At 43.3% G+C, this 14,459-nt stretch overlaps 1 protein-coding gene and 1 pseudogene across 2 annotated transcripts in view; one reads left to right on the top strand and one right to left on the bottom strand.

The window, feature by feature from the left end:
- KCNIP1 (potassium voltage-gated channel interacting protein 1) overlaps nt 1–14,459 on the bottom strand; it is a 669,345-nt gene that overhangs the window by 493,542 nt on the left and 161,344 nt on the right. The window lies entirely within an intron of this gene.
- Nucleotides 3,460–12,897, top strand: LOC117351812 (annotated as a pseudogene).

The following is a 14,459-nucleotide window of genomic DNA, read 5'->3' as shown; positions in this document are numbered from 1 at the left end:
GGAAAAATGAGAAAGGAAGAAAAAAAATTGCAAAGCTGCAGCTGGAGTATTCAGCAAACGTTGAGCTTTTGCGAGGATTTCTTGTTATTGTTTTCTGTTATTTTCGGTCTACACACATGCACTGACTCACAGGCTATGGAGTTATTATTCAGAGCAGCTCCCCAGTGAAATTTAAATGCTAGGTAGATAGATTCCCTCAGACTAGCATTGGCTGTGGATGCATCACAATATTTATTGGAGAACAGCCACAGAAACACACAGAGCTAAGTCTCTCCCAGTCCTTTGTTGCTGTGAATCTAAAGGAAAAAAATAAAATAAAAAAGCAGCAAATGCTTCTTTCTTCCAAGCATGCTAAACCCCCATCCTGTAGACACGGTAAGGGTCCCTGGGGGCAAAGAGGGGATGCAGGCAAAGGAGCAGAGCTGAGTACTAATCCTGAACGAATGAAAACCCGTGCAGGAGAAACTGACAGCCAAGTGCGTGCCCAAGTCGCAGCTGTGTGCTACTGTACGAGAACTGCCCCAGAGGCATGGCATCTTGAAAGGAAGCAACAATTTTGAAGGCTCATTTCAGTTGTGCAAGCTGTGCAGGTGAAATTAAAGTTCTGCACACACACACTTGCACACAAATTAATGTCAGCCTTGGAAAAAAAATTATCTGTTTTTGATTTACCACTTTTGTGTTTTACAGGTTAGGTGTGTGTGTTATTAGCAGCCAGTGCTTATACAAGGCATTCCGATATTTAAAAAAATAAAAAAAGGTATACATAGGTAACATGGATCAGCATACCGATATTTCTTGTTTTATAATTGTACATGATAAAGTGGGAACACATCTACTTGTAGTTTATAGGGGGATGTGTTTACTGATGATGATGTGAGGGTTAGGATGTGTGAACACGTGATTGATTCTGCATGCAGGTGGATATATGGTTATGTGTAGGTGTCATAATCCTGCATGGGTACTTTTTTCTCACTATTTCATCTCAGAGCTGATGATCTTAAGACATCCATTCATGTAGAAAAGGCACAAGGGAAAGCCAGCAGGATGCTTGAGTGGCCAGCAGAAAAAAAGAGGGGATGCTGCATCTGTGTAAGTCCTTGGTGAGACCTCATTTGGGATACTGTGTGTACCATTCTGCAGACCACACCATCAAAATATTATCAACAAAGAGGACAGTGGGCTGATTGACTGTGAGCTACTTCATTGGCAGGAGCACTATTTGGATGACCAAATGATGTCACACGTGGGCCTCAAGAAGACCTCCAAAGTGCCACTTTTCTTGACAACTGACATTTCTGCTGAAGGTGGTTTCTCTTAGTACATGACAGGGAAAAGGCAGGCTAGAGTTAAGCCACTGGTGACTTCCACACTCACAGTTAAGGGGCTCATAGGCAAGTTTACACCAGTAGCCCCAGTGCTGCCTCTTGGAGTCAGTGTAAATTCTTCACAAGAAGGAGTCTCTTTGAGCTCCACTGAATGTACCCCTCCACTTTTTCTGGAGCTTTCTTTGTTTCTCAAAACATTCCAAGATGAAGTTCAATCTGCTGTTTTGTGGCTCTTCAGTAAAAATGTTTCCTTCAATTTTTTTTTTATTTATTGCTGTTATATTTTTTTAAATTATGTATTTTTTAATTTTAATTATTATGCATCTTTTTTTTTTGTTGTTATTGCTGTATTAGTTTTAGGTGGGGGAAGGGGTGTTATATACCCCCTTTCGAGATTATCTAAGCGGTTTTACAATCAAGTACTCAAGCATTTTGTTCCCTGCCTTGAGCTGTGGTAAGTACAGGTTAGCAATATTTTTAAATAAATAAATACCATACCCCTTGACTCTGCATTACCTATTAAAGATGTTTCATTGACTATGTGAAGGATGGTTAAAAATATGGAGTTCTTGCTTGCTGGTATCAGTTCTTAGCACATTTACCCAACAGACAGTCTTTAAGATGGAAGAGATAAAGAGATGCAGTCTATGCTGTCACCAGTTCACTCAGACTCTTGGAGCTTTAGCTATAAAAAGATAGTTTCATTGTTCATCAGAAACTAGAAGTTTTTTTAAAATTCCCTTCGGAATAAAAATTTGTGTTTATTGAGTTTTCCTAAAACTAGATTTTTGAGTCCTTTTTACTAAGGTGCACTAAATGTCATGCAGCCCACTGAATACCTGTGCACTGGATAGAAACATAGAAACATGGTGGCAGATAAAGGCCAAATGGCCCATCCAGTCTGCCCATCTGCAGCATCCACTATCTCCTCCTCTCCCTATTGGCTATGGCTCTTTCCACCTTCATTGTGAGGTCATAGAACTTTATGGTTATAGAAACATTGGAACATGATGGAAGATAAAGGCCAAATGACCCATCCAGTCTGCCCATCTGCAGCATCCACTCTCTCCTCTTCCTAAGAGATCCCACTGCCTGTCCCACACTTTCTTGAATTCAGACAGTCTTCATCTGCACCACCTCCGCCGGGAGACTATTCCACACATCTACCACCCTTTCTGTAAAAAGGCATTTCCTTAGATTACTCCTGAGCCTATCACCGCTTAACTTTATCCTATGCCCTCCCCTTCCAGAGTTTTCCTTCATTTGAAAAAGAATCACCTCCTGTACATTAATACCAAGGATATATTTAAATGTCTCTATCATATCCCTTCTCCCCCACCTTTCCTCTGGCATACATAAGGTGACCATTTATTTTTTTCATCAAAAGGGGACATCTATTAATTCTCAGTCCCGCCTCCAATCCCGCCCTAGCCCCACCCCAATCCCACCCTAGCCTCGCCCTCAATCCCACCCTAGCCCCGCCCCAATCCCGCCCCCAATTTCTTCCATTCAATTTTCATGTACACATAATATCTTCATATTAATTCATAATGGTAACCTTAAAATAAAAAAAAAACTACAAAGCACACTATACGCAGAGAAAATGTTAATTATTTACATTTGGGGGGTTTCAAAGATGTCAAGGCAAATGACTTCAAAATATGCAATGTTACCTCAGTAACTATAGAAAAATAGATAAATATAGTGCAAAATATAGACAGCAGATATAAATTCTCAATACTGACACATTTTGATAACTAAATTGAAAATAAAATCATTTTTCCTACCTTTGCTGTCTGGTGATTTCATGAGTCTCTTGTTGCATTTCCTTTTGACTGTGCATCCTTTCTTTCATTTCTTTCTTTCTGCACTCAGACCCAACAATTGTCCCTTTCTATTCCCTCCCTCCTTCCTTCCTATGTCCTCAGTTCCTCCTTCCTATGTCTTTAGTACCCCTTCCTGTGTCCTTAGTGCTCCCAGTACCTCCTTCCTATGTTCTTAGTGCCCCTTCCTATATCCTTAGTGTCCTCGGTTCCTCCTTCCTATGTCCCCATCACTGCCTTCCAGTCTTTGTCTCTACCCCCTCCCCTATGCTCTGGCATCTTGTGACCAGTCAGACACAAGGCCTGCCATGGTCCCAGTTAAGTCAGGGAAAAATGTAAAAGTAAAATCCCGGAAGGAAAATGCCAGGATTTCCCAGGATGATAATGTGGGGGATAATGCCAGTGGCCACCAGGAGGAGCCAGATTTATCTGAAGATGAAGGGAGTGAGTTTTGTCCTAGTCACCACCAGGGGAGCTCAAGAGGCCCCTGGTCTTCTGCTGACACCATCAGAACAGGGCACGCCCCTAGGGTAGATAAGCCAGCAGTGGCATTCAAACCAGCAAGCCGGTTAGGGAGGAAGTTTAAGTCTTGCCTCCCTAAGGATCCACCTGGGCCAAGCAGGGACAACAGACTTATACCGATGGAATAATAATAATAATAATAACTTTATTTTTCTATACCGCCATAGTCAGGCGACTTCTAGGCGGTTTACAATGTAAGAAGGCTGGACATTCAGCGAATAACAAAGGTCTTAGTACAGTACAATGCTAATACAATACAATAAGTCCACATATAATACAATACAGTGAGTCTAAATACAATACTATACAATAAGTTTAAATACAGTACCGAACAAAGAGTCTTGATGCCGTACAATAGTCTGGACTGAATGGACTGAGGCTGAACAAGCAGAAGACTTACCATTCCTGAGCGAGGAGCTTATGGACTTCCAAGAAGCTTGTACTGGCTGTGAATCCAATTATCCTGAATTAATGCAGGTGGACCTGGCTTCAAGCCACAAACAGTGAGTGTGATGTGTTTTGGACTGTTTGTGTGCTGTTTTCTGGAATGTTGATTTTGAGGAAGCTGTGAGAGAGTGTGGGGAGAGGTTTTGCTTCCACCTTGGGAGGGAATTTTTGAAAGCCTAACTGTAGGCCTTTATTTTGGCAAAACCTGTTGCACTCTCCTGTTCCTGGCAGACATATACTGTTGCCAGAGGCTATCCTTTATTTTCTTTAATGACTGAGAATTAAGGAAACTAGAATGCTGAACTTTAGTTTTGATTTAATGAAATACCTGCTTTGGAGCAGGCAGAGCTGGCTCTGTAGCGAGCTGAAGTCACAAGAGTAATTGAGACTTATTAAGCAGTGGAAGAAAGTTTGGACTTTATTTTTGGACTGCTTTATTTTCTTGCCCCTTTTGGCAGTTGTGGGTTTTTTTGTCTTTAATGCTGTAAGGAATCCTGATGAATGTAACAAAGTTTGAGGAATTACTTACCTGCCTTAAGAGTTGAGTAAACTGAACTATTGCTCTAAGAAACCATATTGTGGGGACTTTATTTTTGAGTTTCATTTTGAGTGCTGTTGAAGAGTCCGGTCCTGCAGGGTGACTCCATGTCGGGTCACACGCTGTTGCACTGTTTGTTGTAGCCACCAGGATTTCTACAGAGCCCTGCATTGGGCTATAGTGGTGGCCACAATCTCTCTCTTCTCCTTTCCTTCCTTCCTTCCTTCCCACTCCACCCCATGGTCTGGCATCTCTATCTCCTTCCGATCTCTCTCCTCTCCTTCCATCTCCCCTTTCCACTCCATTATCTGGCATCTCTTCTTCCTTTCTCTCCTTCCTTCCTCCTGGTCTGGCATCTGTCTCCTCCCCCCTCCCCCCATATACCCTGACATCTCTCCCCCTCCATGGTCTGGTAGCTCCTTTCCTTTCCCTCCCTCCCACGGTCTTGGCATCTCTTTCCTCTCCTATCCCTTCCCTGGCCTTCCTTTTCCCCTCTCTCTTCCCAGTTGGGTGCAGCAGCAGCACTTCTCTTCCCCTATCACCTCCCCAATTGGGTGCAGTAGCAGATTTTCTCTTCCCCTCTCCCCCCCCTTGGGTGCAGCAGCAGCAGCTTTTCTCTTCCCCCCTCGGGTGCAGCAGCTTTTCTCTTCCCCCCTCCCCCCTTGGGTGCAGCAGCAGCAGCTTTTCTATTCCCCCCTTCCTGCCTTGGGTGCAGCAGCATCATTTCTCTTCCCATCCCTCCCATCGGCAGTCACAAGCTTCCCTCCATCGCTGACCTATCTTCCATAGGTCAGTGATGGAGGGAAGCTTACAACTTGCTTCGGACCTTCCTTGTTGCCGGGTCCTTCCTTCGCGGAAACAGAAAGTAGGCAGGAGTCAGACGCGGCAGCGAGGTAGGCCCAAAGCAAGTTGTAAGCTTCCCTCTGTGTCTCACTTAGCTTCCCTCAGTCGCTGTCCGTGGTGAACTCCTGCTCCCCCCGGGTCGTAACTTCCGGTTTCGGAGGAAAAAAAAGGGAAGCCGCACGCACACGTTAGAGCCCAGAGCGTGGGTTCAGTTTGCATGCGGAAGTCAGCCCAGGAAGGAGCATCAGCGGCAGCAGCAGGATTAGCTGGGCGTGGAGAACACTGCAGGGGTTTGGCGCTGGACCGACCGTCCCCTTGTCCCCGCGCACAGCTTCGGGACGCTGTCCCTGAAAATGGGACATTTCGGCGTCCCAAAGTAGTGGCTCGGGACAACGGGATGGTCGGTCCAATAATGGGACTGTCCTGTTGAAAACGGGACGTATGGTCATCTTAGGCATACAGTATACATATTAAGTTCTCTAAGTCTGTCCCCATATGATTTATGGCAAGGACCACTAACCAGTTTTGTAGCAGCCCTCAGGACAGATCCATCCATCTCCAAAACTGCACACAATATTCTAAATGGGGCCTTAAGGCACTCTAATTCACTGACATACACTAAATCCATTAGCACACATAGGAGTCAACTTTAGAAAATGATTGGGGGGTGCTTATCTCATAACTCATAACAAAAGTTAGTGATGACCAGCTTGTATCTAAATGTCAAGAGCAAGGGGCAGGGAATGTGGACAAATCAAAAGCTAGGAGCCAGCCACTCTCTCCTTCTCCTCCCAGCGTGTCAGCATCAAACTCTCTCTCTCTCCCTCCCTCCATTCAGGCCATTTATAGCACTTTTGTCCAACCAGTCCCTCTTTTCCCTCAGCAATGAAACCTATCTTCAATGTAATTTTCTATTAAAACACCTTTCTATACACTGTAATAGAGCCTGTCTACAGTCAAGATGTAAATATTCCAAGTTCCTGCCCAATAAACCAGCTACAAGACTTAATCTGCTACCTATCCAAGGTTGGCAATGTAAAATAAACCTTACAGAGCTTATCTAGAACCCAAGTTAGGAAAGTTTAGAAAAATTAGCAGTTAAAGAAAGATTCTTGGACCAGGGTTAGCCAGAAAAGGAAGGAAAAGCCTTTATTTTGGTCCAGTGTGAGGGTCATCTTCAATGAACTCTCTACCCCACTTAAACTGCTTGCTTCAAAATCTTATTTTGTAGGATGATAGGGCAGACTCACCATAAACTTCATTCATGCGTTCTTGAATCTCCTTTGGCTTTTTCCCTTCTTTTGTGAGAAACTTTTATCACTGAACTTTGCTAAAAATCTAGCAGTTTCTTATTTGATTTGCATGAGGACTCTCCTGACATCCTGTCTCTTGGAATGTTAGACTCGCACTGAGCAACAACTGTGCATGAGTAACCTTGAGACATCACAACATGCACAGACTTGTTTCAACATGCTTGCTGCTCATGTAGATAAATTATTGAATGCTCCTCAAATGATTGGCTCAACAAGCTGGATAACAATTTGAAATTTCAGATTGTTTACAGTAAAGAAAAAATGCATTTAAAAAAATATATTTTAATTATTAATAAAGAAGGAACACTTATCACTGATATTCTTAGGAAACCCACAGATGTTAATTATCTTTCCTTAGCAACAGCAGCAGATGAATCCAGAGACTACCAACAGGAGGAGATAGAGAAACTGAATAACAGGTGGTTCTATTGGTTGGTATGCTCCCTGTATCTTCAATATTCTCCATCTCCCTGCAGGTGATGGTCGCTATTCAATTTCTTCTGTTGAGAATTTATCTTCAGGTAGACAGGGGTGACTGGCTGAGCGGTGCCAGTATTGGAAGTCACACCTGGGCCACCCCAGGTCCCTGTTTCACCCTTCCCTCCGTTGGATAGAGGGATATTCTTCAAGCTCTCCATTTTCTTCTTTCCCTTAAAAAAAAAAAAAAAAAGAGAGCGAGAACTAAATTCTTGTAGCTGGACTGGACTTTCCTGTCAGTCTGCAACTACCAGCCTTAACAATGGTGAACTGGGTGAGAGAAATTTCTGTCAAATTTGGGTTTTGGTTAGTCTGCCTGCCATTTTAGTTAATTGCCGGTTTCTTGCTCAGTGAGACTTTAATTCTTTTTGCCGGTTGTGTTATTTGTCTGCCGGCTTCAGGTTGCTCTGCGGGTTACAGTTAGTAATATGGTGGCAGAGGCAGTTAAAAGGTGTTCCCGCTGTGGGAACTGGCGAACACCATCGGGCCTCTGTTCTGCAAGTTGTTCAGATGCCACGGGGGAAGAAATAAACATCGCACCTGAGGTATGTGTTCTTTGCCACACAATTGAAGTTAGCCCTGCTTCACCTGCTCTCGTGGCTGATTCAGTTCCACTTGAGTGCACATCGGCAGCTGAGAAGATTTTGCTGGCAATCAGCTGTTTTTCCGCTTCATATTCAATGGCAGTTTCTGGGCAGGAGAATCTAAATCCAGTGTAGGCAAAAAATTATATGGTGGCATTTTCCCCGTTTATTATGCTAATGCATAAAGCCTTTTTAATGCAGAGCTCTCAGCCTGCACAGTGAGGGGAGTGTAATTTGGGTAATTTATCCTTGCTCTAAGCCAGTAGTGGCGCCCATGGACGGAGGTGACACTCCATCAGACTCCGCCTTATCGCTTCCTCTTCCAGAATCTCTGGAGGAGGGAGAAGTGGCAGATTTGGAGTCAGAGGATGCGCTGGCTAGGGAGGTGGATGATCCTACAGCGCTCTGTCTTTTTTATAAGGAGGAATTGCCATCTTTTATCTCTAAGGCATTGCAAGGTCTAACTATTATCTCAACTTGATCCACAAGCAACAGGATCAGCTAATCCTCTTATGGCAGGCACGAAAAAGCCTCCTAAAACCTTTCCGGTCCATGAAGCACTACAATAACTTATTTCAGCTCAATAGGACACACCAGAGGCAGGTCTCCAAGAAGTAAAGGCCATGCGGCAGTTGTATCCAGTAACTCAGGAAGAGCTTGACAAATTTAAGAACCCGAGGATGGACACTTTGGTGGCTGCGGTTACCTAAAGACTACATTGCTGGTTGAGGGAGGTATAGTGTTAAAAGACATCCAGGATAGGAAGATTGAATTTTCACTTAAGCTGTCCTTTGAAATAGTGGCAGTTACCTTGTAAGCAGCTGTGTGCATGCTGCATGGGCATGTCTGCAGTGCGTTCAACTTTTTGCAGATAAAATGATGGAGACAGGGGTTTCTGTTCCATCCGACTTTCCAGATTTGGAAACGTGTCTAGCATATTTGGCGGATGACCTCTATGATATTATTCACGCTTCGGCAAAACAAATGGCTCTTTCGGTTGTTTCTCGAAGATCATTGTGGCTCCGTAACTGGGCGGCAGATGCGGCTTCCAAGCTTAGACTCATGAGACTTCCTTTTAAAGGTCGTTTGTTATTTGGAGAAGATTTAGACAGACAAATTAAGGTTTCCCGAATAGCTGAAGAAATGGGTATCTCGGCAGGTACAGTTTGGAAAATAATTCATAAAAAGTTGGGCTTGTCCAAGGTTTGTGCAAGATGGGTTCCAAGAATGCTGATGCCATATTAGAAGGCCATGAGGCTCCAGTACTGTCAGGAGAACTTGGAGATGCTTCGTGAAGACCAAGTAAATTTTTTTCATTACTTGGTGACTGAAGATGAAACATGGGTCTATCATAGAGATCCTAAGTCAAAAATGGAGTCAATGCAGTGAAATCACAAGTCATCCTCCACCCCAAAAATATTCAAGACAGAAAAATCTGCAGGCAAAGTCATGGCAGTTGTCTTCTGGGATGATGAAGAACTTTTGTTCAGGAGTTCATGCCACACAAGACATCCATAACTGGGGAGAGTTATGCCAACATAATGATCACTTTTGCAGAAGTCAATCAAGGAGAAAAGATAAGGAAAACTCACATTAGGCGTGCTTTTCATGACAATGTGTTGGTACACATGTCACGACAATCACAGGCTGCCTGCCATCTGAGAATGTGGGTTTCAGCAGCTGAACCATCCACCCTACATGCCTGACCTGGCTTCCTCAGATTATTTCCTGTTCTGAGTTTGAAGAAGTCTCTCCATGGACAGCGGTTTTCAAGTGATGAAGTCAAGGAAGCTATGGTGTCCTGGTTTGAATGTCAAAACTCTTTTCAAAGGGGTTGAATTCATTGCAGGAAAAGTGGATGTGGTATATAAAGCTATCAGGGGACTATGTTGAAAAATAAAACAAATTTTTTTTGAAAACTCTTTTCTTTCCTACTGAGGTAGATAAATTATTGAACACCCATAGTAGGCACTAGGGAAAAATCACTGCTAAGCACTATTCTCTAAAGGGCAGCAAAAATAATAAAGAGGGTGGAACACTCCTTTATGAAGAAAAGCTAAACAGGTTATAGATTTTCAGTTTGAGGAAAAGATGATTGAAAAGGGTATGGAAAAATTATATTCTTACCTGTTAATTTTCTTTCTTTTAGACACAGCAGATGAATCCAGAGACTAGTGGGATAGCACGCATCGACCAGCAGGTGGAGATAGAGAGCTGATTAACAGGTGGTCGTCTTGGATGGAATGTTTCCTGCAGCTCCAGTATTGCTCCTTGCCCAAGAATCCGGAACCAGAAAATTCTCAGAATGCAAAAAACTTCTTTCCCGTAACAAATTTCAAAGATATGAATACAGAACACAAATATCAACTATAACAAAACTTCTGAAACTTACTAAAGATAAACTGACAATCAATATCCAGAAAGGGCGGGGCTCTGGATTCATCTGCTGTGTCTAAAGGAAAGAAAATTAACAGGTAAGAACATAATTTTTCCTTCCTTAGCAACAGCAGCAGATAAATCCAGAGACTAGTGGGATTTAGCAAAGCAATCCTTAATCTAGGTGGGAAGCAAACACTGCCTCTGCGATGACCGAAGCACCAAAAGCAGTCTCCACATGCGCTGCCACATCCAACCGGTAAGGTTTAGAAAAGGTATTCTTAGAAGACCAAGTAGCCGCACAACAAATCTCCTCCAAGGAAAATCCTCTGGGCTCAGCCCAGGAAGTAGCTATTGCTCTGGTTGAATGAGCATGAAGATCTTCTGGCAACTGCTTCCCTGCTATCAAGTAAGCGGAAGCAATGGCCTCTTGATCCACCTAGCAATGGAAGTTTTGGATGCTGTCATACCTTTATTACGTCCTGTGAATAGCACAAAGAGGTGATTTGAACGCCAAAAATCGTTAGTAACCTGCAGATAATGTAGAAGAATTCTACGCAAATCCAGGAAATGGAGTGAAGAGCAGCGCACCCCTTAATCCTGCTTCCGAAAGGCAGGAAGGAAGAAAGACTGGTTGACATGGAAGGAAGATACTACCTTTGGAAGAAACGACAGTACAATCCTGAAACCCCTGAATCCGAAATCCGTGCTGAAGCCATAGCCATAAGAAACACTGCTTTCAATGTCACATCCTTTAGAGTTGCATGGGACAAAGGCTCAAAAGGAGCCTTCTACAATCCCCCAAGGACTACCTTAAGGTGCCACTCTAGACAGAGCTTCTTAACAGGTGGCCACCTATGATGTACTCCTTTTAAAAACTGAACTACATCAGGCTGAGAAACAAGGGAAGATCGAGACATGCGGCCTCTATAACAAGCAGTTGCCGCTACTTGAACTTTAAGAGAATTGTACGCCAAGCCCTTAGCAACTCCATCCTGTAGAAAAGATAGAATGTTAGATAAAGAAGCATGGAAGGGCGAAATACCCTGATCACTGCACCATGACTCAAAAATTCTTCAGGTTCTAGCATAGGATGCAGACATAAATCTCTTTTTTGCTTGGAGAAGAGTGGAAATAACTTGCTCTGAATAGCCCTTACGTCTCAGCCGCGACCTTTCAAGAGCCAGGCCATAGGACCAAAGTGGGACGGATTTTCCATGTTGATCGGACCATGATGGAGGAAATCCAGAGTCACTGGAAACCTCAACTGTTCACCCGTTGAGAGGCCCATCAGATCTGCATATCATAGTCGGCGCGGCCAGTCCGGAGCTACTAATATCACCAAGCCCTGAAAGCAAGCTACACAATGGAGCACTCGACCTATCATCGGCCAAGGGGGAAACACATAAAGAAGACAACCGTGAGGCCAAGACAGAGCCAACGCATCTACCCTTTCTGACTCCCACTCTCTGTGTCTGCTGAAGAACCGAGGAAGGTTTGCATTTTGAGACGCCATGAGATCTAATTCTGGGAGGTCCCCATCTCTGCAGCTGTAATGCCTGAGTGGACAATTCCCATTCTCCAGGATCTAGATTTCTGCTGAGGAAATCCGCCTGAACGGAAAATTCCCATTCTCCGGGATCTAGAAGATTTCTGCTGAGGAAGTCCGCCTGAACGGAAAATTCCCATTCTCCGGGATCTAGAAGATTTCTGCTGAGGAAGTCGACCTGAACATTTTCTTGTCCTGCAATTTGAGCCGCTGAGAGAAGAGGAAGATGAGCTTCCGCCCACTGAAGCAGAATCATTGCCTCTCTCACCAATTGAGGTCTGTGGGTACCCCCCCCCCCTGTCGATATATGCTACTGCCGTGACACTGTCTGAAAAGACCCTGGTCGGCCGATTCTGAATCAAGACATGAAATGCCCGAAGTGCCTGTTTGCCCACCTTAAGATCATCACATACTATCACAACCAAATTCCGCTCTTCTAGGGTTACCAGACGTCCAGATTTTCCCCTTTTGAGGGCATGGATGGCTTTTAAAAACCCGGCACTTTGGAATAATCTTGAAACCCCACTTCCATAAAGACTGGCAGAGACGAGTTAGCTACCTGGTTCAACCAGCCTACCCGAAAGATAAGGCACGGCATGTAAAGGCTTGTCTGATTGCACCTTGACCAGTGTCAGGGCCATCTGCCCAATAGTGAGGTGTCCCACTTTCAGATATCACACCAAAGTTCATGGTGGCCAAGGATTCAGCCTGGAAGAATTGAAGATGGCAGACAATTATCATCTCAGTGGACCCCCCTCCCCCGCCGGCATAACAAGTCAACAGAGTCTCTGTAGGCCAATGTACAGAGACTGAAGGAGTACCACTCCAGACTTATCCTCTTCCCAAGGAAGGCCTCTGCTCCCAAGAAAGGCAACAGCTCTGTAAAAGAGCTGAAGCTGGCAACGCAGCTGGTGGGCCCTGTTATGCCCATCAGGAATGTCTACAAGAAGGAGAAAGCCAGCATAACCATAGAGGAAGAGAAGAACTTCAAGGTTTTTGCCATCCTACGCATGACTCATGCAAATGCTCGTCTCTTTGGAATTAGAGCTAAGAAAGCCAAAGAGGCAGCTGAACAGGATGTGGAAAAAAAGAAGTGAAAATGTTTTCTGGAACTTTCAATAAAAAGCGAGAATAGAAAAGAAAAAAAAAACCCTATTGTAACTCAAATAAACAAAACTATGAAATAAACAAAAATAAACACTATGCCCATTTTAACGCATTTTAGAAAAAAAGCCCCTATTTTTTTTTCCACTTATTTATGAGCCCAGTTTACAAAGATTGTTTTCCCTCATACACAAAGAAAAGGAGGTAAGTCATGTTAAATGAGATCATAAGTACAAGAGCCCCTGTGAAGTCCACATGAGTGTGACTCAGAGAAGGTCAATTGGATGGTCCATCAGTCATGGCAAACCTTTTTTTGCTTGCAGGTTCTGTAAGGGTAATAAAATCAAGAACTCTGCAGTTTTCTCTTCTATTGTATATGCTTATATTAATTTGAAATTTCCCCGTTGCTCCTTAGACAACAGTTTGTCAAAATAATTTGCATGTTTTCTATCTTGATAAGCACAAACACTTTGTGAGAAGGATTTGACAGATTCTGCTTTATCTGTGTTAATTGGTGTTAGGAAAAATTAAATAAGCTTATATTTGCATAATCCATAGAAGTTCTGCTGCTGTTCTAGGCAAAAAAAACTTAAACAGCTGCTCTGTATAGCAGATGAAGTGTTCTCAGTCAGATGAAACTTAGTATCAAGACAAATTGAACTGAGATGGGTTTACAGTACCAAAATTTCCTCTCACAAGCAGCATGAAGCAATCAGTCAAATGCACAGACATTTGATTTATCTGCTGAAGTCCTCAGATATGAATATATTTGTTCCTGCTTTTGGGTGCTGTACTACTACTACAACTAATAATAATCTTTTCTTTATAGTGTTACTAGTCCATTTTACAAGGGGGTATGGGGGTACCCCATTTTGCATTATATCACCAAGCTGAATGAGTGCAAGGCTGCTCTAAGCCATGGCTCCATATAGAGCAGAAACTAGTGGAACTCCCCCTGGCTCCCATTTGAGATTCTGCCAGCTTCTTCCTGCGGTCAATGTTTTAATGAAAATGCCTTTTGCCACTTGGATAAACAGCATAACAAATTACTATCAGATCATAAATATTTCCTCTTCACCCCAATCTCATATCTACCAGACTTTCCACCAAACTAGCAGCATAGGACTTTCCTTCAATGGACTAAGGTATTGCTATGGACACTAACCCCCTCTTTTACAAAGGTGCGCTAAGTTTTTTAATGTGTGCTAATACACGCTAAATGCTAACACATGCATGTTATCCTATGGACGCGTTAGCAGTTAGCATAAGTGTTAAGAACATAAGAACATAAGAACATAAGAACTGCCTTCTCCGGATCAGACCTTCGGTCCATCAAGTCCGGCGATCCGCACACGCGGAGGCCCTGCCAGGTGTACACCTGGCTTAATTTATAGTCCAAAATATTCAAAAAATAGCAAGAGGAATATATATTAAAAGTTCACAAAAATTATTCCAATTTATATCCACTACTGTAGAGGAGTGAAACATAAGATAAGATATGTATTTCTAAATGGAGAAAAGACCTCAGTTTCTTCCAGGGAAAGGAAACAATCAC

The sequence above is a fragment of the Geotrypetes seraphini genome, chromosome 18 (assembly GCF_902459505.1).
Source record: "Geotrypetes seraphini chromosome 18, aGeoSer1.1, whole genome shotgun sequence".
Lineage (NCBI taxonomy): Eukaryota > Metazoa > Chordata > Amphibia > Gymnophiona > Dermophiidae > Geotrypetes > Geotrypetes seraphini.
The sequence above is the reverse complement of the archived record's forward strand: the minus strand, read 5'-3'. Positions and strand labels throughout refer to the sequence as shown.